Source organism: Lycium ferocissimum, chromosome 3 (genome assembly GCF_029784015.1).
Source record: "Lycium ferocissimum isolate CSIRO_LF1 chromosome 3, AGI_CSIRO_Lferr_CH_V1, whole genome shotgun sequence".
Taxonomy (NCBI): Eukaryota; Viridiplantae; Streptophyta; class Magnoliopsida; order Solanales; family Solanaceae; genus Lycium; species Lycium ferocissimum.
Genome location: NC_081344.1, coordinates 22136520 through 22164120, shown reverse-complemented (window position 1 = coordinate 22164120; position 27601 = coordinate 22136520). Strand labels below are relative to the sequence as shown.

The following is a 27601-nucleotide window of genomic DNA, read 5'->3' as shown; positions in this document are numbered from 1 at the left end:
TATGTACACTCTTTAGAATCTAAACCGTATCACTTCAAGTCCAATTTGAGAGCCAATTAATCCTTAAAGCATCTTTATAAACTACGAACTTTTTTTGTCCAAAACCACGAGTTATGAGTAAACTACCGGTTGCCTTATAAGGTGCTTTTAGTTATGTTTAACTAAAAGCATTTAATTTGAAGCGGGACATTTAGTTATGCCGGATAGTTAAAACTTTTTCTTAAAGAATCGTTGGACCATAACCTTCCTTGCGAAATTATTTTTTTATTTTATTAATAGCATCTTTCAAAATTTAAAGTACAAATATGAAGGGCAAAATTTAAAGACCCAAATTTGAGGGGTAAAATTTAAAGACTCGAAGGGCAATCCGTGCAAAAAAATGATTCAATTTACCTAGAAATGACATAATGATAATTATTTAGTTTTGCATAATTGAATAAAAATACATAACTTAAGTTTTTTTCTTTGTCAATAATTAATACTTATTTTAGCATGACTTAGTATTTTTAGATTATGATCATTTTCTTTATGGCTTGTTAATTAGCAATATTTATTTTAACGATTATAAGCTTTTGTTGAATATTTTAATACAAAAACTTTCTTTCACATTTTGTGTTATTTTCTTAAGAAACACCTTAATTATATAATTGTATCTTACTAGGACTAAAGAAATATTTAAAGTAAAAGTTATATGTTTTGTATCAAAATTTAAAAGAAAACCCGAGGTTGAAAAACCCGAATTTTATTGGTTTGGTTTGGTGTATAAATTTTAAAACCCGACGCAATTGGTTTGGTTTGGTGTTTTAGGTCCATTACACCCCTAGTTAAAACTAGAAACCATAACCAATTTGTTAATAGCACTTCAACAAAGTACACGCCTAAGACTCAAACTAGGAACACCAATGCATGTAATTAATTTGAATAATATTATGGGAAAATAACCTAACAATACCTATTTAAGACTACAAAACTCTCTCTCTACAAAACATTCAATTTTAGGCTTTTTTTAAAGAAGAAAATCGATTTTCTCTTAATTCTCTCTCTCTCTTTTAAAAAATCTCTCTCTCTCTCCCATTATGATAGACACCATTTTCATACCTAAAATCCATCTTCTCTCCTAGTATAAATTTTCAAACCAATATTACAAAGTATTTTTTATTACTAACTTGTGTATTAATTGTATATAAAAATTGATTTGCATCGTTTTGAGATATATGTGATCATTGTGTGTTTTGAAAATCTGTATAAATTATATAAACTGTAGTTTTAAAAAATGTTGAAAACATATATACTTTCTCATAATCTATACATACTTTGATCAGATTTTATACAATTTATATGTACTTTATAATAATCACAATATACATACAACTTTTATACATATTTCATACGTAGAAATTATAACGAATTTATACATATTGCATACAACAATTAATATATATTTATTTTTACGGTGTATGAACTTTGTATGGAATCGGTTTGTATCAATTACAAGTTTATTATACATATTTTTCTCAAAATTTATACATACTTTGATTAGATTTTATACAATTTATATGTACTTTATAATAATCAAAATACACACATACAATTTTTATACATATTTCATATATAAAAATTATAAGAATCTATACAGTTATTCATATTGCATACGAAAATTATACATATATGTTTTTTGATGTATGAACTTTTTACATAAAAATTACCGATTATAATGGAGTTTTTGAGTAAAAGTTGGAGAAAATTAGGTAACAATATCTCTTAATTTTGAATGGTGAGAGAAAAGTGGATGAAATAAGGAAGCAAAAGTTGGAGAAAATCAGGGAACTATATCTCTAAATTTTGAATGGAGAGAGAAACATGAATAAAATAAGTAAAACAATTTCCTTACCTTATTTAATGTGTTTTATTTGCTTCTTTTTAATTTACCTAATTCGTATAGATTTTGTAATAAGTCTATTGATATATTTTGTTAACTGAAAAACATCGTCATGTTCTGTAAATATACCCTCTTATCATGTACATATATGTTTTTTGCCCAATATTTAAGCATAAACCAAACAGGGAAAACCATGTATTTTGAGGCATACATATTAATCAGTTATGCATCAAATAAACAAATCTTTCTTCAATCTTCTATCCATGCCTTGAACCTGCTTGTTTTTTCTGTAGTTCATAACATGATTTAATAGAAACTCCCATCCTTGCATGCTGACCATAACAGTGTCTTCCTTTGCCTTCTTCAAGTGCTACTGCATGAAATCATTAACTTTATCCATCTCCCAATCATTAAATCCTCTTCTAAATTGAAAATCCCATTAGGAGCTGGAAATACAATTAGCTAATATAGCTGAATACTGTGGGGAAAAGATTTTCAGCAAGATTTAATCACATCATTTCTCAATCCTAAGTTTAATTTTTCTTTTTACCAATCTAGTTGAAGTTGTTGTTTATGTCTTTGTACTACTGTAAGTTCATAATAATCTTTGATGGTCTGTCCCAAAAAAAAAGAATGTCACCTTTCTATATTTAAAAATAATTAAACTTTAAAATTCTCAATCACACAAATTTCTAAGACTTATTTTAGACCATAAGTTTCAAAACGCTATTTTCTTTCCTAAACTCTGTGCTTGCCGGCTCAATCAAACAGGGCCACATAAATTGTGACGGATGGAGTAGTTATTTCTTTATGTGAAACTTCCAGCTATCATTAAATAAAATTGTCTCTGAAGGACCATCAACAGCTGGGCATTTGGTCTAGTGGTATGATTCTCGCTTTGGGTGCGAGAGGTCCCGATTCTCGGAATGCCCCTTACTTTATTTGATAAACTCTTTTTTGATCCTCAAATTCTGACAGCAATAGATAATTTCTTAATTTCATGAAATAACACAGAAAAGGCAACTTTTACACGCAAAATGCATTATGTATTTTTAATCCAAACAGTTAATGCAGACAACCTAGAGTTAATTCTTCTTTGAATATACATACTGCTCAACATTCAGAGCTCTTTTTTTTATTTCCTGTTCAGAATACTTTGTCACAGGAAGTCAACTAACCTGTTCAGATCTAACATACAACTACTCTTAAAAAGTTAGATGGGAAAAGAAAAAAGAAAAAACTAACCTGTTCAGCCAAATTTAACTTTTAGCATCTCACCATGTAAGATGAGATTCCTCCCAACTCTCAAACAACACTAGGTAAACACATCTGGATCTAAAAAAGTAAGAAATAAAAATAAACACGATTCAGTCAAGCCAGCTGATTTGTGCTCACCTGCAACTACACCAGATCTGAAAGTCCAAAATCCAACATAGAACTTCTAAGTGATCCCTAAGACACGAAGAAATTGATAACCAGAAAATGTATGTTATTGCAGTTATACATTTGTTTTCACTTAGAGAAATTAGACAAAACTAAGTGAGAGAAAATATATCTGTCCTTCAGCAAAGATTCATAAACAAGGTTCATTTTTATGGATCATGGGGATAAAAAATGATAGCCGAAATTATCGATCAATGGCAGAAACGTGTTACCAAAATCAAGGATTGCTATGGAGGTATGTTGTCTGTTTGGCGTAAGAAACAACGCCTCTTGATGAATCATTCACTCATTTTTAATTTAGCAATGCATGAACATCACAAGGTTCATGATGTTTTCTGAGCCAACTTGTAATGAGCTGCAGATAGAACACATACAAGAATCGCAGACTAGATTAATCAAAAAGGTATCTGAAATAAACTAGAAATCAGAGAAAATGAAAAGGAAAGCCAATGTGTTCTTCTGTGTCATTTCAAAAGTTAGCATGTTCTACTTTAGTAGCGACTTCAACTCACATTATGGGGCAAAAATAAAATGCAATTAAATCATCTATTGCCAGAAATCTTATTTCATCACCAATAACAGTTCTTTGCAACATGTCCGAATCCAGATATCCAAAGGACTTAGTATGATAGAAAAAGCGAGTCCTACTAAAATATACTAATCAGAGAAAAGTAAACATTAGAGGAAAGGCTGCAAAAGCAGAAAAATATTCGTATAAGCAAGTGCAGATTGAAGACCAGAAATGAGGAGTCTAAAGATTAAATATTTGCAAGGAATGATATGATATAATCAGGGTTATTGCTGATACAGAGAATAACACAACAACTGGGCATTTGGTCTAGTGGTATGATTCTCGCTTTGGGTGCGAGAGGTCCCGAGTTCGATTCTCGGAATGCCCCATTTTTTTAAAAGAACATTAACCATCTGACAAATCAACAATTCCTCTGTTATTTATTTTTATTTTACATATTTAAAGAAAAAAAAAGAGAGAGAGAGATTGAATACACAATTAACAAAATTATTTGTTATTTCTTTTAATAAAAAATTTAACTTGACATGTGACATCCCCTTATAAAGCAATGCAGATACAAGGTAAGACATTATTCATCTAAAAGAATACCTACTCAAAGCATGTAAGGGTGTATTTTATAATTCAAAGACAGCTAATTCCTATAACTAGCATATATCAATATAGTCAGCATTTATTCAAGTTAGCTAGGACTTTTATGGCCAAATAGCAAATAGCAAAGTACAAAATAAGATATTGATGACACAAAGCAATACTTAACCTGTTCTGACAGTAATGACAACTCAGAGATCTACAGAGTTATAAAGTGACTATCATGATGCAAAGAAAAATTAAGCAAGCTAAAGATGGAACATAAAGTAAAGACGGATTAGATAGGGGAGAAAATAAACTCAACCACAGGGCATTTGGTCTAGTGGTATGATTCTCGCTTAGGGTGCGAGAGGTCCCGAGTTAATTTTCGGAGTGCCCCGTTCTTCAGAAATTGACCTTTTTAACATGTCCTACTTAGTAACACCATCTGTGAGCAAAAGTTAGAGAGCACAGTTATAAATTTCTCTATAGCTGTGGTCGTGCAGATACCGAGTAACTTTATTCACCAAGGTTTATGCAAATAGACATAAATCTTGATGTCTTTTGTCTCTTCTAGGATTTGAACCCTAGTCCCATGGTTTTCACCCACTTCATTGATTGCTAGGACACACCTTCAAGTTAAGAGCACTAATTAATAGTTAAAACTAAGAAATCACAACTAATTTTTTAAGAGCACTTTAACCAAGTACACGCCCAAGACTCAAATTAGTAAAACCAGTTAAGTCATTAATTTGAATCATATTTAATCAATTATGCATCAAATACACAAGAGAAAGGACATAACAAATCAAAATTCAGGCGAATAATGTTTATTCATAAAAAATATGGGAAACAGTTTTAGTTCATCAGCAACAACAACAACAACAACATACCCAATGTAACTCCACAAGTGGGGTCTGGGGAGGGTGGAGTGTATGCAGCCTTACCCCTACCTTGTGAAGGTAGAGAGGCTGTTCCCGATAGACCCTTGGCTCAAGTAAAGCATATCAAAATCAAATATTTCAAGGAAATAATAAAGGAGAAGAGATCAGTAGCAACGACAAATAATACAGTAACCGAAGCAAAGGAAAAGACGGGTAAAAATAAAATCGAAGAATAAGATAGTAAGAGAGTAATAATAACAACACTGAGAAGGGAAACTAGAAAATGCTAGACTACATACTAACCTTCTACCCTAATCCTCGACCTCCATATCCTCCTATCTAGGGTCATCTCCTTATAGTTCAAAAGCAAGAAAAGCATTTTAGCTTAGACCTAAGAACACTGGAAACTGTAGCTGGAGGAGAATTATGAGAAAATCCAAAGGCTTCAAGTAGTAATTAAGGGTGCATGAGGCAGATTGTGAAGAAAAATCCTACTAGTTTATCAACTGCTTCATTAAAAGAAAATATAGTTCTACTTTATCATTCACCCCATTGCAAATCAAGAAGGGAAGTGGAAATATACTGCACCAAGTACAATACCAGTCCACTCAAAGACCGTCTATACGTTCTTATGACAAGTACTTTTTAGCATTTTGCTGGTTGTCTTTCTAACTACAGTAATTTGTATCGTCAGCTTTGTATAATAATTTCTGATGATTCCTCCCAAAAAATTAACTTATTTCTTCCAGACAACAGAAATGTGAAACTTCCAGCTATCATTAAGATTGTCTCTGAGGGACCATCAACAGCTGGGCATTTGGTCTAGTGGTATGATTCTCGCTTTGGGTGCGAGAGGTCCCGAGTTCGATTCTCGGAATGCCCCAAATTTTGTGAATAACTATTTTTAATCCTGAAATTCTGACAGCAGTAACTATTCCAATGATTCTTATTTAATAGTTTACATAAACAATCACATTTGAGATTGATGTTTTGGAAACTGCAGAAAGCTCATCAGGCATTTACGGTATTAGGACAGATAAGACCTTAGTCTTGTATATACAATTCAATTAAACTGGATATTTCTTTATTTTATGAAATAACAAAATATGGGCAACTGTTACAATATAAACTGCAAAATGTATTTTTAATCCAGACTGTCAATGCAGACAACCTAGAGTTAATTCTTCTTTGAATATACATACTGTTCAACTTTCAGAGCTTCTTTTTTATTTTGCTATTCAGAATGCTGTCATTGTAAGTCAACTATCTTTTCAGCTAAATTTCATTTTTAATATCTCACCATCAAAGATGAGATTCCACCTACCCTCAAACAACACTAGGTAAACTCATCTGGATCTAACAGCTAAAAGTAAAAAATAAATAAATAAAACATGATGAGACCAACTAAGGCAAATTTATATGAATCTAAAAGAACAAAAATAAAAATAAAACATGATTCAGTCAAGCCAGCTGATTTGTGCTCACCTGCAACTTTACCAGATCTGAAAGTCCAAAGTCCGACATAAAACTCCTAAGTGATCCCTAAGACACGAAGGTATTGGTTAACACAAGGTGCGTCTCAAGTATGACAAGTGAAAGTCTTGAGCTAAAGCAGTTTTGCATTAATTTTCTATTTGAGAGACCAAAAAGAAACTGAGAATTGACAACCTGGAAGTGTATGTTATTGCAGTTTTACATTTGTTTTCAGTTAGAGGAAGTAAGCAAAACTAATTGACAGTTAGAAAATACATTTTTCCTTCAGCAAAGATTCATAAACAAGGTTCATTTTTATGGAAAGCCGAAATTATCGATCAATGGCAGAAAAGTGTTGCCAAAATCAAGGATTGCTCTAGTGGTATGTTGTCTGTTTGGCGTAAGAGCTCAGATTAATAATCCCAGTTGATGAATCATTCATTCATTTTTACTTTAGCAATGCATGAACATCACAAGGGTCATGTTATTTTCTGAGCCAACTTATAATGAGCTGCAGAATAGAACACATACAAGAATCACAGACTAGATTAATCAAGAAGGTATCTGAAATAAACTAGAAATCAGAGAAAACCAAAAGCAAAACCAATGTTTTCCTCTTTATCATTTCAAAAGTTAGCGTGTTCTACTTTAGTAGTGACTTCAACTCACATTATGGGGCTAAAATATAATGCAATTAAATCATCTAATGCCAGAAATCTTATTTCATCACAAATAACAGTTCTTCGCAGCATGTCCAAATCCAGATATCCAAAGGACTTAGTATGATAAAGAAAAGAGGATTTCTACTAAAATATACCAATCAGAGAAAAGTAAACATTAGACGGAAGGATCCAAAGCAGAAGATTTAAGAACTCTCTTTGCTTACGTAGTGACACATCGACACTATCCTAATGAGAATAAACAAAATTCCTCGAAAAATATCGGATAGCAAATGCATCAAAGACCAGAAATGAGGAGTCTAAAGATTAAATGTTTGCAAGGAATGATATGATATAATCAGGTTATTGCTGATACAGAGAATAACACATTGATCATGTCAACAACTGGGCATTTGGTCTAGTGGTATGATTCTCGCTTTGGGTGCGAGAGGTCCCGAGTTCGATTCTCGGAATGCCCCATTTTATTAAAATAAAATTAACCTTATCTAACAAATCAAAATACCTCTGTTCTTTATTTATCATCATTATTTTTTTCAAAAAGAGATTGAGTACACAGTTAACAAAATTATCCGTCGTTTCTTTTAATAGAAAATTTAACTTTTCACATGACTTCCTCTTAGGAAGAAATGCACTGCAAGGTAAGACATTATTCATCTAAAAGAATACCTACTCGATGCCCTATTTAATGTATTAAACTTCTACAGGTACAGAAGTAGTATAAATGTGGTAGGTTTGAGCAAATATGTAATTTTAGCAGTTCTAGAGGTGCTCAGTGAAATTACCTGACTAGATAGTATTGGAGATATAATCAGAAGTCAACCAGATATTAAAATTTTAAAAAGCAATGAAATGGTTGAGTCTGTTATCCTTTGTTTTACTATTAGCTCTTAATTGTTTCTTAATTCAAATGCACAGGCTCAAGAAAGTCATAGAATATTAACTTAAAATTTAATATTTAAATTCAACTTAGTTTTATTGTTGGCAAATGAACATATATTTGCATCCAAAGAAGCTATTAATTTCATGTTGCCAAATTGATTATTGTTGCAAATAACATTTGCAACAACAAAAAATGCTGAACCTGTTCTGATAGTTTTGATCATTCAGAGATCAACAGACTTTTAATTTGACAATCTTTGATGCAAAGAAAAGAATAAGCAAGCCAGAGCTGGACCTTGAAGCAAAAAAAATTAATTTGAAAATTGCAAAATATATTTTTTCTTGTAGTGGCAGAACTCCAGGAAAAAGACCAGAGAGTATCTGATGTAACTTATGCATGTATTTTATAATTCAAAGACAGCTAATTCCTATAACAAGTACATATCAGTATAAAAAAAAAATGTGTCTTCTTAGTATAGTCAGCATTTATTCTGAGCTGGAAAGTTTTAGAGCACTAAATAATCAAATTACATAATAAACATATTGATGACACGAAACAATACTGAACATGTTCTGACAGTTATGACAACTAAAAGATCTACAGAGTTATTAATTGACCTATCTTGATGCAAAGAAGAATTAAGCAAGCTAGATAGGGATCATAAACCAAAATGAATTATATAGGAAAGAGATTAAATTCAACAACAGGGCATTTGGTCTAGTGGTATGTCTGCGAGAGGTATATTCAATTCTCTACCTCATCTATTTTCAGAAATTGTGTCTTTAACACTACATTTTGTCCTGCTCAGTAACACCGTCTGTGAGCAAAGATTAAGAGCACAGTTTTAAAAAAATTTATGTTGGTCATAAAAAGAGTAGTAACTTTATTCATTCACCCCGTTTGCAAATAGGAAGAAATCGATTAATGCCTTTTGTGAATTGAACCCTAGTCTCCCAAGGTTAGGTTTTCACCCACTTCATTGACTGCTAGGCCACACCTTTGGATGCAAGTTAAGAGCACTAATTGACAGTTAAAACTAAGAAACCACAACCAATTTATTAAGAGCACTTTAACAAAGTGCAGACCCTAGACTCAAATTCGTAAAACCAATGAATGTCAGTAATTTGAATCATATTTAATCAGTTACGCATCAAATACACAAGAGGTGAATAATGTTTATGCATCAAAAATAGAAAGGTGGTGGGAAACAGTTTTAGTTCATAATCAGGGAAAGTATTTTAGCTTAGAACTCAAAACACTGGAAACTGTAGCTGGAAGAGAATTATGAGAAAAGCCAAAGGCTTCAAGTAGTAATTAAGATTGACACAGATTATAAAAATAGTGTAACTTTATCATCAGCCCATTGCAAGTCAAGAAGGGAAGTGGAAATAAACTGCAACAAATACAATACCAGTCCACTCAAAGACCGTCTATACGTTCTTATTTTTTTGAAACTGGTAACTGTATATTTCAAAAATGTACCTAGGAAACAATAGTGCAGACAGCTCTTTAGCAAATTCTAAAACTGCCTATTTCTATATTGAATCAAGAAAACATCAATTATCGAGACTCTCTCTCTCTCTCTCTCTCTCTCTATCTCTCAAAAACACAAAAGTAACATTATTCTAATCTTCTGCAACCCATTCGTTTTCACCATTCTAAAAATGCAGATCAATGGTATTGAAATAAAAGTCATTCTCCACCGTATATACGTTCTTTATTTGCAACTTTTCAATTTTGTTGGTTGCATTTATGATTGAGTTATAGCTGACCATCGGAAAAACACATTGATTAAAGGTTCTATATTTGCAACTAAGCAATGGCATTTATGATTGAGTTATTGCTGACCATTGGAAAAACATATTGATTATGAGTCAAAATAACACTCATCAACAACTGGGCATTTGGTCTAGTGGTATGATTCTCGCTTTGGGTGCGAGAGGTCCCGAGTTCGATTCTCGGAATGCCCCCAAATTTTTTATTTACTTTTTTGAAACCTGAAATTCCGAGAGCAATAAGGCATTCCAACAGTAGGATTCTTATTTAATAGTTCTCTAGAACAATCAACATTTTGCGACTGGTCTTCCGAAAACTGTAGAAAGCTAAGCAGGCAATTCATGATACGAGTATATAGTTTACCTCAGAGTTATGTATATACAATGGTACAATACAGTTAAACTGGATAAACTTCATTTATTATGAAACAATAAATATTCAGCAACTTTGACAAGCAAATCACAATATATATTTTTAATCCAAACTGTCAATGCAGACCACCTAGACCTAATTTTTCCTTGTATATACATAATCCCTGACTTTCAGAGCTTTCATTATTTTCTGTTTAGTATCCATTTTACTTGTATTTTAACTAAGACTTTAAGCTAACTTACATTTTTATTATCACGTGTCAATTGAAGATTCTTCCTAATCTCAAAGAGAACATGTAAGGTGAACTCATCTGGATCTAAAAGACAAATAATAAACCATGATTCTGCCAAGCATGTTCACTTGCCAGTTTACCTCTTAGCAGATCTGTAAGTCAAAAATACAACACAGAACTCTCAAGTGATCCCAGATACTATGTTGATAGATCAGCTCAAGGAGCATCTCAACTATGATAAGTGAACAATTTGAGATTTTTTTTGCTTTACATCTTTGCAGTTATGCTTTTGTTTTCAATTACAGAGAGTAGCAAAAGATGAGAAGTGAAAATTAGCTAATATATTTGTATTTCAGCAAAGATTCATCATTAAAATTCATTTTCATGGACCATGGATGTCAATAATGACAGCTCAAATCGTTGATCAATGGTTAGTGATACCAAAAACCAAGCATTTCTTCAGTGGTATGTTGGTCTTTAAGGAGAGAGCTCCTTGATATTCCTGCTCCAATTAGGAGGAGGATTGCTATTTTAGCTGATTAATGATTTAATGTTTGCTTGAGCAATGAAGTATGAACATCACAAGGTTCATGTTGTTTTGTGACACAACTTACATATAGTGAGCAGCAGACTAAAACACAAAAAAGAAGAACACACTAAATCAATCAAGAACATATCTAAAATAATCAAGAAAACTAGAGAAAATAAAAAAGAAAGCCCAAGTTTCCTCGTTATCATTCCTAAACTTGGTTCCTCTACTTAAGATGCAACTTCAACACAAATTATGGGGTTAAAACATGAAGCATCAAACTTCTCCAGTTATAGTTCCTTGTGACATGTCCAAATGGATTGAGTATGATAAAAAAGGGAATGTAAATATTATGAACCACAAACAACCAAAGCTGATAGCTCTTTAGGAATCAGAAAAAGGTGAACATCAGGGAGAAGGGTGCAAAAGAGGAGTTCAAAACTCTCTATTTATCCAATAAACAATATTCTAATGGGAGTTAGCATAAGTTCTCAAAAAAAAATTCCCAGTAAGGAAATAAAGATCACCAGGCTTGAAAAAAGAAGCCGCAAGGTTATATATTTGCAATGAACATGCCATTTATAGTCAAGTTATTGCTAATCATTGGAAAAATACATAGATCATGAGTCAAAATGATATTCTTCAACAATTGGGCATTTGGTCTAGTGGTATGATTCTCGCTTTGGGTGCGAGAGGTCCCGAGTTCGATTATCGGAATGCCCCATTCTTTGTTTGATTTAAAAAACATCCCATTTTTCCTTTTGTTATTCTAAAATAAAATTACTTTAAACTCTGATAGTCAAAGCCCCCTTTCTTTTAAAAGAAAACTTCGCTTTAAATCTGACTCCCCTTAATGAAACAAGTACAGATACAAGGGAAGATAGTTTTCTGAAAGAATTCCTATCCAGTGCGTTATTTAGAATTAAACTTCTAAAGCTAGGAGAAAAATAATTGTTTTATTTTGAACTAAGGGGTTAACTGAAATTAGCTTACTAGTATCAGAAATCAGATCTAAAACCAACTATGACACTTAAACAAAAAACAGGAATTAATCTGCGGAATTTAGTGTTCCTTCTTCCCCTTTATTACTCCTAGCTTTTTCTCCTTTTATTTCTTTTTATTTTGTGCTATAAAAATGCAAGTCAACAAAAGTCAACAGACTGTTTGACACCTAACTTATGTAAGGATGTATTTTCAATTTAGAGACAACTAATTCCAACAACTTGCATATGTCAGTATATCCAACACCTCTTTATGTTCAACTAGGAATGTTAGAGTAAAAGGTGAAGACTCTTCATGTTAATAGTACCAGTTTAAAAAAAAAAAAAAAAAAAAAAGATGAAGACAGCATGTTAGAGCTCATAAATTCTCTACAGGAATGAAGTCTCTTTTTTTGTACAGTTGAGATCCCTTCTTTTTTGTTTTTATATAGGAGGATCTCAGATCTTGTAACTCACAAGCACTGTCTTTGTACTTGGCTGTTGACATTTATAAAATCATCTTTTACCAGTTTCAGTAGCCTAGTAATTTGACATGGCCAAATAGAAAACAATGAAATAAACAAATTGATGCATAGAAAAATTTAAGCAAACTACGGAAAGAACAATAAACACAGAGAAATTACATAGGGAAGAGAATAAAAAACAACAACAGGGCATTCTGTCTAGTGATAGGACACTTGCTTAGCTGATAGGTTAGTAGGTTGAAGCACAAAGTGAACATCAGAGGAAAGGCTGCAAAAGGAGAAGTGTCTAAGAACTTTCATTGTTTAGCTACTGACATTATTCTAATGGGGGTCAGCAGAAGCCCATGAAAATTTTCTAAGTAAATGCAGACCAATAGGTGTGAAATAAGAAGTCTAAAGCTCCTTATTTTGCAACTTAACAGTGACATTTATGACTGAGTTACTGCTGATCTTCGGAAAAACACATTGATCATGAGTCAAAAGACATTCATCAACAACTGGGCATTTGGTCTAGTGGTATGATTCTCGCTTTGGGTGCGAGAGGTCCCGAGTTCGATTCTCGGAATGCCCCGTTCTTTTTTTTTTTTTTTTTTTTTTTTTTTTTGAATGAATATACATCTAAATTATTCTTAATTTTAAATTAACCATAGAATCTGACAAGTCAAAATGGCCCATCTTGTTTTCATTGAATACACCATCAACCAATCATTCTTTGTTCCTTTTATAAGAGGATTTAACCTTAAATCTGACTCCTTCCTGTGAAACAAGTGCAGATACAACTTAAGTATTTATCTGCAAGAATTCCTAACCTATGCTCTATTTAGTGCAGTAAACTTCTAAAGGTAGAAGCAAAATAAATTATGTGCGTTTTAACTGAGGACATACCTTTCTATATGGCATGCAGGTCTATAGGGGTTAAGAGAAATTACTAAACAGCATCAGAGATCTGATCCAAAGTCAACTTTGACACATTTCTTCTTTTTTGAAATGGAGTCAACTTTGACACATTAGTTTATGAAATGACAAAAATTAGGCAACTTTTAAAAGCAAACTGCAACATTTATTTTTAATCCAAACTGCCAATGCAGACAATCTCTAGTTCTTCCTTTTATATACATAGTCCTCAATTTTCAGAGCTTTCTATATATTCTGTTCGGTATGAACTTTAATTGTAAGTCAAGTAAGAGTTTCAGCTAATGTACATTTTTTATTATCACAACATGTAAACTGACTTCTCCTAATCTGAAAAAGAACACCTACGCTATACCCATCTGGATAAGAATAATAAATCATGATTCAGACAAGCATGCTGATTTGTGCTCACCTGCTAGTTCACTACTTAGCAGATATGAAGGTCAAAATACAACACAGAACTCCAAGTGAGCCGTAGATGTTATGTTAACAGATCAGCACAAGGAACATCTCAACCATGATAAGTGAAAGTTTTAAATGTTCTTCCTTTACAGCTTTGGGTTCGTTTATTTGAAAGAGCAGGCAAAATGAGAAGTGACAATTAGCAAGTAATATATTTGTCCTTCAGAAAAGTTTCATGAATAAGGTTCATTTTCATGGATCATGGATGACAACAATGATAGAAATCATTGATCAATGGCAGTCGGCAGATGTTACCAAAAAAGCAAGCATTTCTCTAGTGGCATTTTTCAGGCAAGAGCTTCTTGAGACTCCTGCTCAAATCAAGAGTAAAATTGCTAACTCTAGTTGATGAATGATTTAATTACCGTTTACTTGAATTTCACAAGAGGCATGTTGCTTCATGACCCAACTTACATGCAATGACCAGCATGACAAAATACAAACAAGAAGAAACACATTAGTAATCAAGAAGGTACCAAAATAACCTGGAAATAGATTAAACTAGAAATAAAGCCCAATTTTTTCCTTTTTATCATCCCTAAACTTGGGCATCTACGCAAGCTGTGACTTCAACACAAATTATAGGGCTAAAACATGAAGCATTAAACCAGTTCCAAATAGAGTTCCAAGTGACATGCAGTGGCGGAGCCAGGGAATCAAGGTGGCTCATTTGCCGGAAAATTAAATTATATGTAAAAGGTCAAAATTATTTTAATGTATATATAGTAGGTGCTGAATTCCCCTTGGCTTCATAATGTGTTTACTTCTTTATATTTTGGATCCCCTTAGTGAAAATCCCGACTCTCCCACTGGTGAATATATATGTCCCAAAAGATTGAGTATGTAAAAAGGACAGTAAAAAAAATGCACCAGAAGCAATCAAAGACAGCTCTTTAGGAATTAGAAAAAATCAAGCATAGAGGAAACGCTGCAAGAGAAGAAGAGCCTAAGAACTCTCTCTGTTTATCTACTAACATTGTTCTAATGGGAAAGAAGCCCTAGAACTATTTTACCAGTAAGAAAATGCAGATCAATAGGTGTGAAATAAGAAGTTTAAAGGTTCTTTATTTGCAACTAAACAATGGCATTTATGATTGAGTTATTGCTGACCATTGGAAAAACACATTGATCATGAGTCAAAATGATACTCATCAACAATTGGGCATTTGGTCTAGTGGTATGATTCTCGCTTTGGGTGCGAGAGGTCCCGAGTTCGATTCTCGGAATGCCCCATTCCTTTTTTTATTGAATACACATCTCAATTATTCCTAGTTTCTTTTAAAACTAAAACTAGCCTTAGAATATGACAAACCAAAATCCCTCATCTTGTTTTGATTGAATGCACCATTAATCAGTTGTTGCTTTTAAAAGAAAATTTAACCTTAGATCTAACTTCCCCTTATGAAATGACTCAATGAGTGCGGATACAATGTAAGACAGTTTTAATCTGAAAAGAATTCCTAACCAATGCTCTATTTAGTGCACTAAACTTCTAAATGCAGAAGCAAAACAAATGATGTATGTTTGAACTAAGCACACGCCTTATATTCATGCAGTTCTAGAGGGATTCAGAGAAATTACTTTAATGGAGATCTCATCCAAAGTCAACTATGGAACCATAACAAAAACAGGATAAATCTGTGGAGTTCAGTTATCTTTTTTTTTTTTTTGCTTTATTACTCCTGGCTTTGTCCATTTTATTTCATTTATTTTGCATTAAGGCAAATGCAAAGTTTCAACAGAAGTGAACATACTGCTCGAGTGCTCGACACCTAACTAACGCAGGGATGTATTTTCAATTCAGAGACAACTAACTCCAATTGGGCATTTGTCTAGTGGTATGATTCTTGCTTAGGGTGCGAGGTCCGGAGTTCAATTCTCGGAATGCCCCACTTTTCAAAACCTGATATTCTGAACCTAAACATTTTCTTCCTCAGTTACACAATCTAGAAACAAACATTAGGAGCATTAATAAGGAAAAAATTAGTAAAACCAATAACTGCCATAGTTTTAGCTGTTGGTTTTACTAATTGAGCCTCGGAACGTTTCTTGGTTTTTCTTTTTATTTTATTTAAAATACAAAGTAAAAGCCAAAGCCTCAAATAAGTAAAACCAATGACTGGCTTTGTTGAGAATCACATTTCGTCAGTGGAACATGCAGAACAACACAAGAGAAAGAATACTCAAAATTCAGACAAATAAAGTCCATGCAACAAACCAGTATGGTATTGGAGATAGTTTTAGTTCATACAGCAAATTAAAAAAAATCTCAGAATTAAGGCCTCTAGACATCGTAGCTAGAACACTACTATGAGAATCCAAGGCTTCAACTGAGTAACTAAGAGATGCTTGTGGCAGATGCTGAAGAAAAAAGTCTATGAACATTTGCCCAAGTGTCTGATGTTTGCTATGGGTGTGAACCGAAATTCCTTTACAAGATGAGGAATGCCCATCTCAACTTCGATGGAATTATTAAAACTATAATCTTCAAAACTTTCTCAATGCTGCTTCTCCTCAGGGCTAAACAGAATTTGGTGAATTAAAACCAATTTGTTTTTTTTTTTTTTTTTTTTTTTAATCAAGAAAGAGTTGACTGTTCTAAGCTAATATCTCATTAACGACGACTAGGAGATAGCAAGATTGCTGAACATGTCTGACTAGAACTTCCAGCTACCAAAAGACGAAAAGCTATGTGAAGTAAAAGAAGACAAGGTAGCCAATTGCTGCTAAGAACCTAACAGAACTTCTCAACATGTGGGTTAAAAACCACATGTCTAGGTCTGAGTTGAGAACTGGGCCATACACTACCTCATCGGCCTAAGCCTTCTTATGAGAACTGACAGTTTCTAACTCTCTACAAGGAGCTCTATCCCTTTTTCAATTAAAAATAGCCCCTCCTCGCCCTTTTTTCCATCTAAAGCCCTTTGCTTCGCTCCTTTTTGAATTTCTAATCAAACAAAATAAATAGGGTAAAGATGAGACCCAAAAGGAAGCATGGAGATTACATGAATTAGGTATGAACTAGTGATATGATTCTCAAGTAGGTGCAATAGGTCCCAAGTTTATTTCCTCGAGTACCCCATAAGTCAATTCAATCACCTAGCCCAAACATTTTCAGCCCTATATGTCTTTGGTCTATGACTGAGGGAAGGGCTGACACCCTCAGCAGAAAGAAATTATACTACTCAAGTACCCATTTACTCTATTCATAAGCAAAGTGTTAGCACCCTCGACAGAGTAATTAGTATACAATTGTCTTTGTCAATCAGTTGTAATACTCGGTAACCAATATCAAATAGTACCAAATAAAAACAGGATTAGGTCATAGAGCAATGAAAAAGATTGGTTCACCAATGATTCTTTTTATCGGAGTACAAAGTAAACGCCACCCAACCTTCAAATTAGTAATGCCAATGACTGGCACAATTGATAATAAGATTCATCAGTAAAACATGCAAGTGAAGCATTAATCAAAATTTGGACAAATAAAGTTCATGCAACAAAAAAATATGGAATTGGAGATAGTTTTAATCTGTACAGCACGAAAAACGATTTTGCATCGGTAAGCCTCTAGAAATCATAGCTGGAGGTGTACTGAAGGAAAATCTTAGGCTTCAGCTAAGTAATTAAGTATGCTTGGGGCAGATGCTGAAGCAAAAGCTACAAACTTTTGTTCTAGTGTCTTATGTTTGCTAGGAGTGTCCATCATGACTTCAATGAAGTATTAAACTATAATCTCCAAAACTATTTTCCAAGGGCTAAACCAAATTCTGTGAGTTGAACCAACTTATTCAGAAACCCAAAATTCAGACACCTAGCCCTAAGATTTTCAGCTATATATCTCTTTGGTCTATGACTGAGCAAAGGGTTAATACTCTCACCAACAACAACATGCCCAGTGTGATCCCATAAGTGGGGTCTGGGAGGGTAGTATGTACACAGACCTTACCCCTGCCTTTGTGGGGCAGAGAGGCTATTTCCGAAAGACCCTCGGCTCAAAGAACGGAAAAGAGAAGAAAAGAAGAGAAAGGAAAGTGATAGTAACAGAAAAGTAATTCGAAACGGATACAAAAAGTATAACTGCAAAATAGCAAGATATAACGCAAATGTTCAACAAATGGTAATGCACATCGAAGAGTAAGAAACTATGCGATTACTAAATAATACTGCTAATAACAAGAGGCAAAACAATTGCAGCAACAAATGGAAATACACATCGAAGAATAAGAGACTACGTGATAACTGATACTATTACTAAAAGGAAAATGAGGGAAGGAGGAGGCTAGCCCCCCCACACAAAGAGAGTGCAGCAGCACTCCACTACCCACTAACCTTCTATCCTAATCCTCGACCTCCATACCTTCCTATCGAAGGCCTGGTCCTCAGTCAGCTGAAGTTGTATCATGTCTTGTCTAATCACCACCCCCCAATTCTTCTTCGGCGTACCTCTACCTCTCCTCTCTCTTGCTACTAACCTCCCGCACCTCCTCTTGGCGCATCCTCACACCTCCTGTTCACATGACCGAACCATCTCAGTCTCGCTTCCCTCATCTTGTTCGCCATTGATCCCTGTATAACTTCATTCCTAATCATATCTATTCGAGTATGCCCATCATCCATCTGAGCATCCTCATCTTTGCTACCTTCATCTTCCAAACAAGAGCGTTCTTGACTGGCCAACACTCCACCCATACAACAATGTTGGTCTGACCACCACTCTGTAAAACTTACCTTTAAGCCTAGGCGACACATTCTTATCACACAGCACCCCGGAGGAGAGCCTCCATTTCACCCACCCCGCTCCAATACGATGTGTGACATCATCGTCAATCTCTGTCTCTTTGGATTATGGACCAAAGATACTTGAGGCTTCCTATCTTGAGTATGACTAGTCCCTCGATCTTCACTTCCACCTCTGTCTCATGCGTTACATCATCACTGAACTTGCACTCCATACTGTTTTGGTCACCTTGTCAAGGAACCTTAGACTAAGGCTTTTCTCCAAACTTCCATTTTTATCATTTACTCCACCGCGTGTCTCGTCAATCAATACTATGCCATCCGCGAATAACGTACACCACGGCACCTCACCTTGAATATGTCATGTCAATTCATCCATCACTAAGGCAAATAGAAACGGGCTAAAGGTTGATCACTAGTGTAACCCCAAAATGACCGGTAAGTGATCAAAAGTCACCTCCCACTGTCCTAACCCGGGTCTTGGCTCCATTATACATGTCCTTAATCACCCTAATGTAAGCCATAGGTACACCCCTAGACTCCAAACATCTCCAAAGGACCTCCCTTAGGACTTTATCATACGCCTTTTCTAGGTCAATGAATACCATGTGTAAGTTTCTTTTCTTGTCCCTATATTGTTCCAACAATCTCCTAACAAGATGAATGGCTTATGCAGTCGACCTACCCGGAATGAAACCAAATTAATTCTCAGAGATAGACATACCCCTCCTCATCCTCATCTCGATCACACTTTGTCATTCTCATCCTTGATGCACTTCACTTGATCCAGGTCACGAGCCTTCCTCCCTCTTGCCTTGGTAAGCCTATACAACTTCTTATCCCCGCCTTTTCCATTGAGCTCCGCATACAAGTGCTCAAAGTTGTCTTCTTGCCCGCCGTGACTGCTCGCTTCTTTTTTTCCTGTCTTATACCTCTCCCAATTCCTCTTCTTGTCCTCCTCGTCCATGCTTTCCACTAGCGCCATATAAGCCACCTTTTTGGCCTCAACTTTTCCCTGGACTAATTTGTTCCACAACCCATCCCCTTTATGACCACCTTACCCCTCGAGACCCCTAACACTTCCCTAGCTGCATTCCTGATGCAGCCAGTTGTCCTAGCCCACATTCTATCTACGTCCCCGCCACTTCCCAAGCCCCCATAGCCACCAACTTCTCCCCAATCTCCTGAGCTTTGGCCGCAGTAAGGCCTCCCCATCTAATCCTTGGCTGGTCATAAACCACCCTCTTCTTCTTCTTTTTCCTGACCACTAAATCCATAACCACAAGCTTGTGTTGGGTTGTAAGATTCTCGCTCAGGATAAGAACAAAGGGTTAATACTCTCAGCAGAAAGAAATTATACTACTCAAGTGCACATTTACTCTAATCATAAGCAAAGTGTTAGTCCCTTCGATATAGTAATAAGTATACAACTGTCAGTGACTCAGCAGCCAATATCAAATAATATCATATATAAAACAGGATTATAGCAGCATAAAACTAATTAATCGTATCCAACTAGCTCGAACCAGAACAATAAAATTAGAGGAAGACCAGAGGTTGGCTCAGTGGTTAAGGGAGTTCACAATTTATCTTGAGGTTCCAAGTTCAAATCCTAGACACTACATGTCCTTATGAAAGGAAATGAAATTAGAGGATCATGATGAGAAAGTTCAAAAGGTTCAGCATTGTAGAGTATGCCACCTAGATGCTGAATCAATGATTAATCAAAAATCAGTTGAAGTTATGACTCATACTCACTTACTCATAGCCTATTTGGCTAAGCTTCTAAAATTAGCTTATTTTGTAAAGTGCTTTTCAAAAAAAAAAAAGCATTTGTATTTGACCAATTAATATAAAGAAGCACTTTTTAGCAGAATTAGTGTTTGGCCAAGCTTTTAAAAAAAGTGTCTCTAAATGTATTGTCTCAAAAGTGTTTTGGGGAAAAAGCTGCCTTTTTTTTAGCTTCTGCTGCTCCCCAGAAGCACTTATTTTATCCCAAAGGCTTGGTCAAACACCTCACTTTTTTTAACATAAGCACTTTTGGCCTCCTTGCCCAAACAGGCTATCAATAACCAGTACTCCCTCCAATTCAAAACAAGTGTCCACTTACATAATCAAGACGAAATTAACTTTAATTTTCAAATTTTCCCTTATTAAGTGCTGAGCGATCAAATACCAATGTGTCAAGTTAATAGTAACATGCAAATCTTAGGGTAGTTTAGTCAAAATACCTATTTGAACAATAAGAGTTAGTATTTTCTTAAGGATTATTTTAAAGGCTAAGTAGACACTTAATATGAACCGGAGGGAGTATCAAATAGCACCCTACAGAGGAGACCAGCATTGAAACGCAGCAGAGGCAAAGAGCATGGTGATTTCTTCCTACATGCCTAAACCTCGGTAGGCGAGTTACCCGATACTTGTGCAGGTGATAGGTACCAAGCAGGCCGTTATAAACAAAACAAAAATGTAGACTTTCACAGTGAAATTCAAAAGGTTCAGTAGTGCAATCAAGGATGCAAAACAGACCCCGTTTGGATGGGTTTATAACTTATGACTTTTGGCTTATTTTTGTTATTTTGGATTAAAAATAAGTTATTAATAACTATTTTATTATTTTATCCAAACACAACAAAAGTACTTGAAAGTTAATTTGGCTTAAAAACACCTAAAATAAGTCAATCCAAACAGGCGCATAGAAGCTCAAGCAATGCATAATGAAGCTTTAATAAGAGCCGGCCACTTTTGGCTTATTTTTTTTATTTTGAAGCGTTTAAAAACACTTTTTTTACCTTAACGAAGTAGTTAAAACATAAAAGCACCTAAAATAAGCTTAATTCAAACAGGCTCTAAAGTAAGAAGTGTAAGTATAATAATTTACATATAGTACTAACCGGAAAACTCAAGGGGCAGGGACTTGTAGAAGCAGAGAATGTTTTAGTTCCAGGGTTGCAAAGAAAGAATATTTTATAGCATTAAACAAAAATATTTTCCCTCGGAATTATAACCAAGCGGCAAGTGTGCACGTGTGTCGAGGTGGAAAAATATTTAAGTTTATCTTTTAATTTTTAATAAGAAGGGAAAAGGGGCAATACGGTACAAAAAGTGATCAAATGCGTCTGCCGGGAGTCGAACCCGGGTCTATTGCTTGGAAGGCAATTATCATAACCGTTGGACTACAAACGCCCTTGCTAAAGATAGCTAGGTTAGTTATATATGGCACTTTAATTATTTGTGGTTCAACTATCAATTAACCAAAAGGCTAATTTCTTTTATTTGGTATCCTAACTGAAAAATAGAAGAACTTATATGTCTTGGACAAAACAAGAGAAGCATAATATTAGTTGGAATTTAGCAACTTTAACTTTAACCAAAAAAAAAAAAAAAAAAATCGGTAGATGAAAAAAATCATCAAATTTGCCAAGTCCCAATATGACACTGAAGAAGTGACAATCAGATATAATCAAACTAAAAGGTTAATATTTAATTAATAGTAAAATCACTCGATTGATTACCAAATATCATCAAATGAATAGGTTAATGCTTAAATTTTTTGTAAAATCACTCTATTGACGACCAATTTCAATATATTAATGTAATAGGTTAATATTTAAATTATGATGAAATCAATAAGTTTATGTTGAAACATCCTTCGAGAAGTTTAAAAATACATGTTTCATATATACTGATATTCTCGATGGATGTAGAACATAATTGAAGGTGGAAAAGAACACAAAGAATAACAAGCAGGATAACTAGCTAATTAACACAACATAGACGATGTTGAGCTGAGCTGAAATTAGTTTTGATGATTAACAAACAAGTACAGAAGAACCAGGTTCTTAGTAGGTCTCTTGGAGGAACTGGTTATGCTAACAACTGGGATGCAGAAGTATTATGCACATATCGAAGCTTAGCAGACGATTGCAGATCAGAAGCTGCGAAGCAGATTTCATAGGCAGGAAGGATTGTTTGTAAATATGTGTTAAATGCGTGGATCAAGGAATATAGTTCCTACATAGAAATCTTTGTTACACTTACATATATGGAAAGAGCTTTGGAATTAGCAGTAAACTGTGTGAAGGTCAAAACAAATAAAGAAATCAAGTCGAAATAGGATGGTACTCCACAATCAAATTCCTTTGGGATTTGAAGATTGAAGTCAAGGGAAATAGGCCATCACTAAAAAAAAGGCAGTCCGGTGCACTAAGCTCCCACTATACGCAGAGTCTAGGGAAAGGCTGAACCATAATGGTCTGTTGTGCTTAGTCTTACCCTGCATTTCTACAAGAGGTTATTTACACGACTCAACGTCAAACCTCCTGGTCAAATGACAGCAACTATACTAGTTATGCCAAGGCTCCTCTTCAAATTCGACCGTCACTACTTCTATATAAAGAACCACATTAATGTCATTGTCCCCTTTGCTATTTTCATAGATACATAGATATTCTTGACAAATAGCAGTCATTGTGAAGAGTGCTTTGAGAGAATCAAATTGTTCAATGCGAGAACATGTTGCATAAGAAGTTGCTACTTAGTTCTTGATTTTGTTAGGTTTGAGTCTTTTGTTCTTAAGTTATAACATATTTGGTTTACAAGAAGTATTGTAATGGGTGTTCATTGTTAAGGTTGTTTAAAGCTTTCTAGATTAGGGGATCTTGAAAGTGGTAGCTGCAATGAGGTGAATTGTAAGGGTGAAAGGTACTAAGTTTATATTCCATTTGGTTATTAGTCTGTAACCTAAAACTGCTTGAATTAGTGAAGTTTTTGGGGCAAATCCTAATGAGGTTGTGGAATAGCCTAACCCGCTAGTGATATTGTCCGCTCTGGGTCTAAGTGTGCGTTGCGTTAAAATGTGTCAGTAGGGTGTAACGCCTGGTTACTTATATAGCCAGCATCTCTCCTGTGTTTTGCCATTGTTGGGCTCTTCTCCTAAGTTAGGTATTACAATAAGGTCTCACTCTCTTGAGCAAGGAATTTTCCACGGTAAAATTTCTTGTGTTTTACATTCCGCAGTTTACTTCTTGTTAAGTGACTGAAAAACCCAATTCTTTAGCATAGTAGGTGATAGCTAAATTAACAACTGGTATCAGAACGGGCTCTTTGAAAAAAGGTTAACACCTTATATGTATCTAAGATGATTAAACCACTTGGAGTTCAAGAAGGATAATCAACCATAAGGCCACCATCCTTCAATAAATATATGATGGATGGTGGAATGTAAGGATTCAGATTTCATTATAGGCGAAGACTTGGAGCTTTGGGACATCATTCTAGAAGGTCCAAAGGTTCCCCTGGACAGAGACGACAAAGATAAACTTTGTAAAAAAAAAAAAAAAAATACAATTCTTTATTACAAGAAATGAAAGAAAAATTGCCTACTTTTTAACAATAGAAATATTTTAAACTTCATATTAAACTACTCAAACCTTCATATTAGTAAATAAAGTTCTTACAACAAGATCCAATATAATGTATATATTGTAAACACATGGCTAACATGTTATTAGCTTTTAATATTTCTATTTATGCCTTGTAAGAATCCTAAACTATACAATTATGAAAAAAAGGTGATACTATTTTTCGCATGTCTATGTATACATATAAAATTATATTAAAATTTTTGAGGACTTTTATTAAAATTTGACTTTAAGCCACTAATTTTATTGAACCGCTCTTTGTAAGTTCTTTTTAACCCAAAAATATCAGATTCTAGTAGGTTGCTCTGGGAGCATTTGCATCTAGGCTTCTCAACATCTTTCGACTTCGCCTTTCCGAGAGAATTAGACCATATTTATTCCATACATGTCTAGCTGCTTTTGTAACAACCAATACTACACGTTTAGGTTACTTACCATATACCATAGCATGATTCTTGTTCTTCACAACTGGGAACTTAAGACAAACTCAAGGTGATTACAAGAGGAGGGGAGAGATGAAATGGCAAGGAATGAGAGGATGTTTATGGTTTACTGGTTTGAGTAAGCTCAATGACCTTGTCTACTCCCGGATTTTCTCATCTATAGCCTTATCATCAGACCAGTGTTTCACCTCATGTTCTTTTTTTCGAGAAACTTCTGTTATTTTTCTTTCCTCTTCTTCCCAAGTTCCTCCATCAAATCTGGATCACTACACAAATGATAAAGGTAAGTAAACTTAAAAAGCATTAGAAATGATTAAACAAATTGTGGAGGAAAATAGACCAATTTCCTACCTCGGACTCACAGGGGGTGCCAAAGAAGAGCATGAGGAAGTCTACATAGCTTAATCTATCCAAAATGTAGAAGCATTGTTGCACTCACCTTTATACATAATTTTCGTTTCACTTTGTAATACAAGTAGAAGCGTTATGAATTAGTCGTATACGACTAGGTCCATATTTCATAAATCAAGTAGTTGCATCACTCTAAATTTGGTTATGTATTTATTTAAATTAAAATATGTATCGTTTTTTAACCAAGAAACAAAGAAAGGAATTACTAGGACTTGGCTTCTCTATTCGTTATTTTGTTGGATAAAAGAAAGAGACTGTAAAAAAATCAACAACAATAACATACCCAGTGAAATCCCACATTGTGGGGTCTGGGGAGGTAAAGTGTACGCAGACCTTACCCTTATCTCGAAAGATAGGGAGGCTGTTTCTGAAAGACCCTCGGCTCAAGAGAAAACACAACGAGAAAGGTTAGATAAGCATAAGCAGTTCAAAGCAAAATGCAAATGAAACTAAAGAAAGCAAATAAGTCAAAATAGAGCGATCGAAAAAAAGGGAACGAGCTACCACGGATAAATAAGATAATCGAAGTATAAGAAACAACATATGGTAGCAAGAAACAAAGGACAATAGATTATAGATTGAAACAACGACTACCTACTAGCTTTCTACCCTAATTTGAGTCCTCCAAAACCTCCTATCTAAGGTCATGTCATCGGTAAGCTGAACCTGTGCCATGTCCTGTCTCAGCACCTCTCCCCAATACTTTTTCGGCCTAGCACTACCTCTTCTGAAACCATCCATAGCTAACATCTCACACCTCCGCACTGGGGCATCTATGCCTCTCCTCCTCACATGCCCAAACCATCTCAGCCTCGCTTCCCTCATCTTGTCCTCCACTGATGCTACTCTAACCTTATCCGGGATATCTTCATTCCTAATCCTATCTCGCCTGGTGTGCCCACACATCCATTGCAACATTCTCATTTTTGCAACTTTCATTTTTTGGACGTGAGAGCTCTTGATTGCTCAACACTCTGCCCCGTACAACAAAGTCGGTCTCACAACCACTTTGTAGAACCTGCCTTTAAGTTTTGGTGGCACCTTCTTATCACACAGCACTCCTGAAGCAAGCCTCCATTTCATCCACCCTGCACCAATACGATGTGAGACATCATCGTTAATATCCTTATTTTCTTGTATAATAGACCCAAGATATTTGAAACTTCCTTTCTTTGGGATGGCCTGGGTAAAAAAATATTTTCTAAAAAGAATATATGTAGAAAAATCTCTAGTCAATATATGAATAAAGTTACTCTTATACCGGAATACGAGGACCTAGTGCCCCTAACCCCCTGTATGGATGGTTGTTTCCGGTAGTTCATTATTGTATTTTTTTTCTATGAAATCATGTTTGTTTTCATTATTCTTAAAATTATGTTGTATGCTGCTATAAATCCGCTGTAATTTCGTGGTTATATAATCATGAAAAAACCCAATTTTTGTGACCAAGAATTTGATGATTTTTGCGGTATATCATTTCTCCACTATACCCTACCCCGCACACCCACCTCCATCACCCAAACCCACCCACCCCCACCCCACCACCTACTTATTTTTTAAGGTTTCTATTTTATCATTTACCTTAGTTTTATTAATATATATAAACTAGTTTGTAATTAAGGTTTAAGGGTATTTTAGTAAACATACATGTTATTATACAATACCATACAATCAAACCAAACAATTAAAAAAATTATTAAACCACAACAAACGATACAGTCTATCCAAACATTGTATTCGTCAATACAGTACAATACAATACGATACTATATATTATGAAATCATGGGTAACGAGGATCCAAACAGAGTGTAAGTCTTGCAGGATAAATATCTTTTCGTATTAAATGTTTATAGCAAATCAATTTAATTTATCATAACTAAGTAATTTAATAAAGTGAAAATATACCTTCGCTAGCCATCTCTAAATGATAGTAATTATTTATATTCAATCACATGTCATGTACACATTTATTTGATGTAATTATTCAAACAAATAAGTTTTTACCATCTTGCCGTACAAGCAAGGGAGTACAATAGAATACAATTTTTGTTTATTATATTTTTTTGCTGAAAAAAGAATTTTAAGAGACCGGATCTATTTTCCTTTGATTCTGCTTTAATGGATCCAGGCCTTTAAAGTTGTTTGGATGTAAAATCTATTTATTCTTTTAAATTAAAGTACAGTCAAACCTCTCTATAACAGGCTTATTTGTTCTGACTTCTTTTTTGCTTTTATAACGATTGATTATTATACACGTACAATAACAGTTGACATTTACATCTTGTTTGGCTGTATTACACAAAAAATAATTTTTTTTTTTTTTTTTTTTAATGTATAAGAGCATTAGATTATAAAACAGCCTCTTTGGTCTAGCGGCAAGTAATATCATAGTTTTTTTAATGTTATAAAACATAAGAAAATTATTTAAATTTAACATCTCAAAAAATATTAATCTTTAATTAAAAATTAAAGAAAGCTAATTATTAATAAATCTATA

At 34.3% G+C, this 27601-nt stretch overlaps 2 long non-coding RNA genes and 8 other non-coding genes across 11 annotated transcripts; 8 read left to right on the top strand and 2 right to left on the bottom strand.

The window, feature by feature from the left end:
- Window positions 1-1689: 1689 nt before the first annotated feature.
- Window positions 1690-21964, bottom strand: LOC132050038 (uncharacterized). 2 transcript variants are annotated; one of them, XR_009413208.1, is made up of 5 exons: window positions 21721-21805; window positions 6791-6847; window positions 3535-3677; window positions 3275-3331; window positions 1690-2252 (listed from the first exon to the last, which is right to left on the bottom strand). It is a non-coding gene; the product is annotated as an uncharacterized LOC132050038 (long non-coding RNA). The 2 variants fall into 2 exon arrangements; XR_009413209.1 differs by lacking the exon at window positions 6791-6847 and having other exon boundaries at window positions 21721-21964.
- Window positions 2652-4309, top strand: LOC132050039 (uncharacterized). The gene is made up of 2 exons (XR_009413210.1): window positions 2652-2790; window positions 4194-4309. It is a non-coding gene; the product is annotated as an uncharacterized LOC132050039 (long non-coding RNA).
- Window positions 4150-4221, top strand: TRNAP-UGG (transfer RNA proline (anticodon UGG)). Its single transcript has one exon. It is a non-coding gene; the product is annotated as a tRNA-Pro (tRNA).
- TRNAP-UGG (transfer RNA proline (anticodon UGG)) lies at window positions 6117-6188 on the top strand. The gene has a single exon. It is a non-coding gene; the product is annotated as a tRNA-Pro (tRNA).
- On the top strand, window positions 7845-7916 carry TRNAP-UGG (transfer RNA proline (anticodon UGG)). Its single transcript has one exon. It is a non-coding gene; the product is annotated as a tRNA-Pro (tRNA).
- Window positions 10237-10308, top strand: TRNAP-UGG (transfer RNA proline (anticodon UGG)). Its single transcript has one exon. It is a non-coding gene; the product is annotated as a tRNA-Pro (tRNA).
- TRNAP-UGG (transfer RNA proline (anticodon UGG)) lies at window positions 11899-11970 on the top strand. The gene has a single exon. It is a non-coding gene; the product is annotated as a tRNA-Pro (tRNA).
- On the top strand, window positions 13212-13283 carry TRNAP-UGG (transfer RNA proline (anticodon UGG)). Its single transcript has one exon. It is a non-coding gene; the product is annotated as a tRNA-Pro (tRNA).
- Window positions 15247-15318, top strand: TRNAP-UGG (transfer RNA proline (anticodon UGG)). The gene has a single exon. It is a non-coding gene; the product is annotated as a tRNA-Pro (tRNA).
- Window positions 21941-22012, bottom strand: TRNAG-UCC (transfer RNA glycine (anticodon UCC)). Its single transcript has one exon. It is a non-coding gene; the product is annotated as a tRNA-Gly (tRNA).
- Between the last annotated feature and the right edge of the window lie 5589 nt (window positions 22013-27601).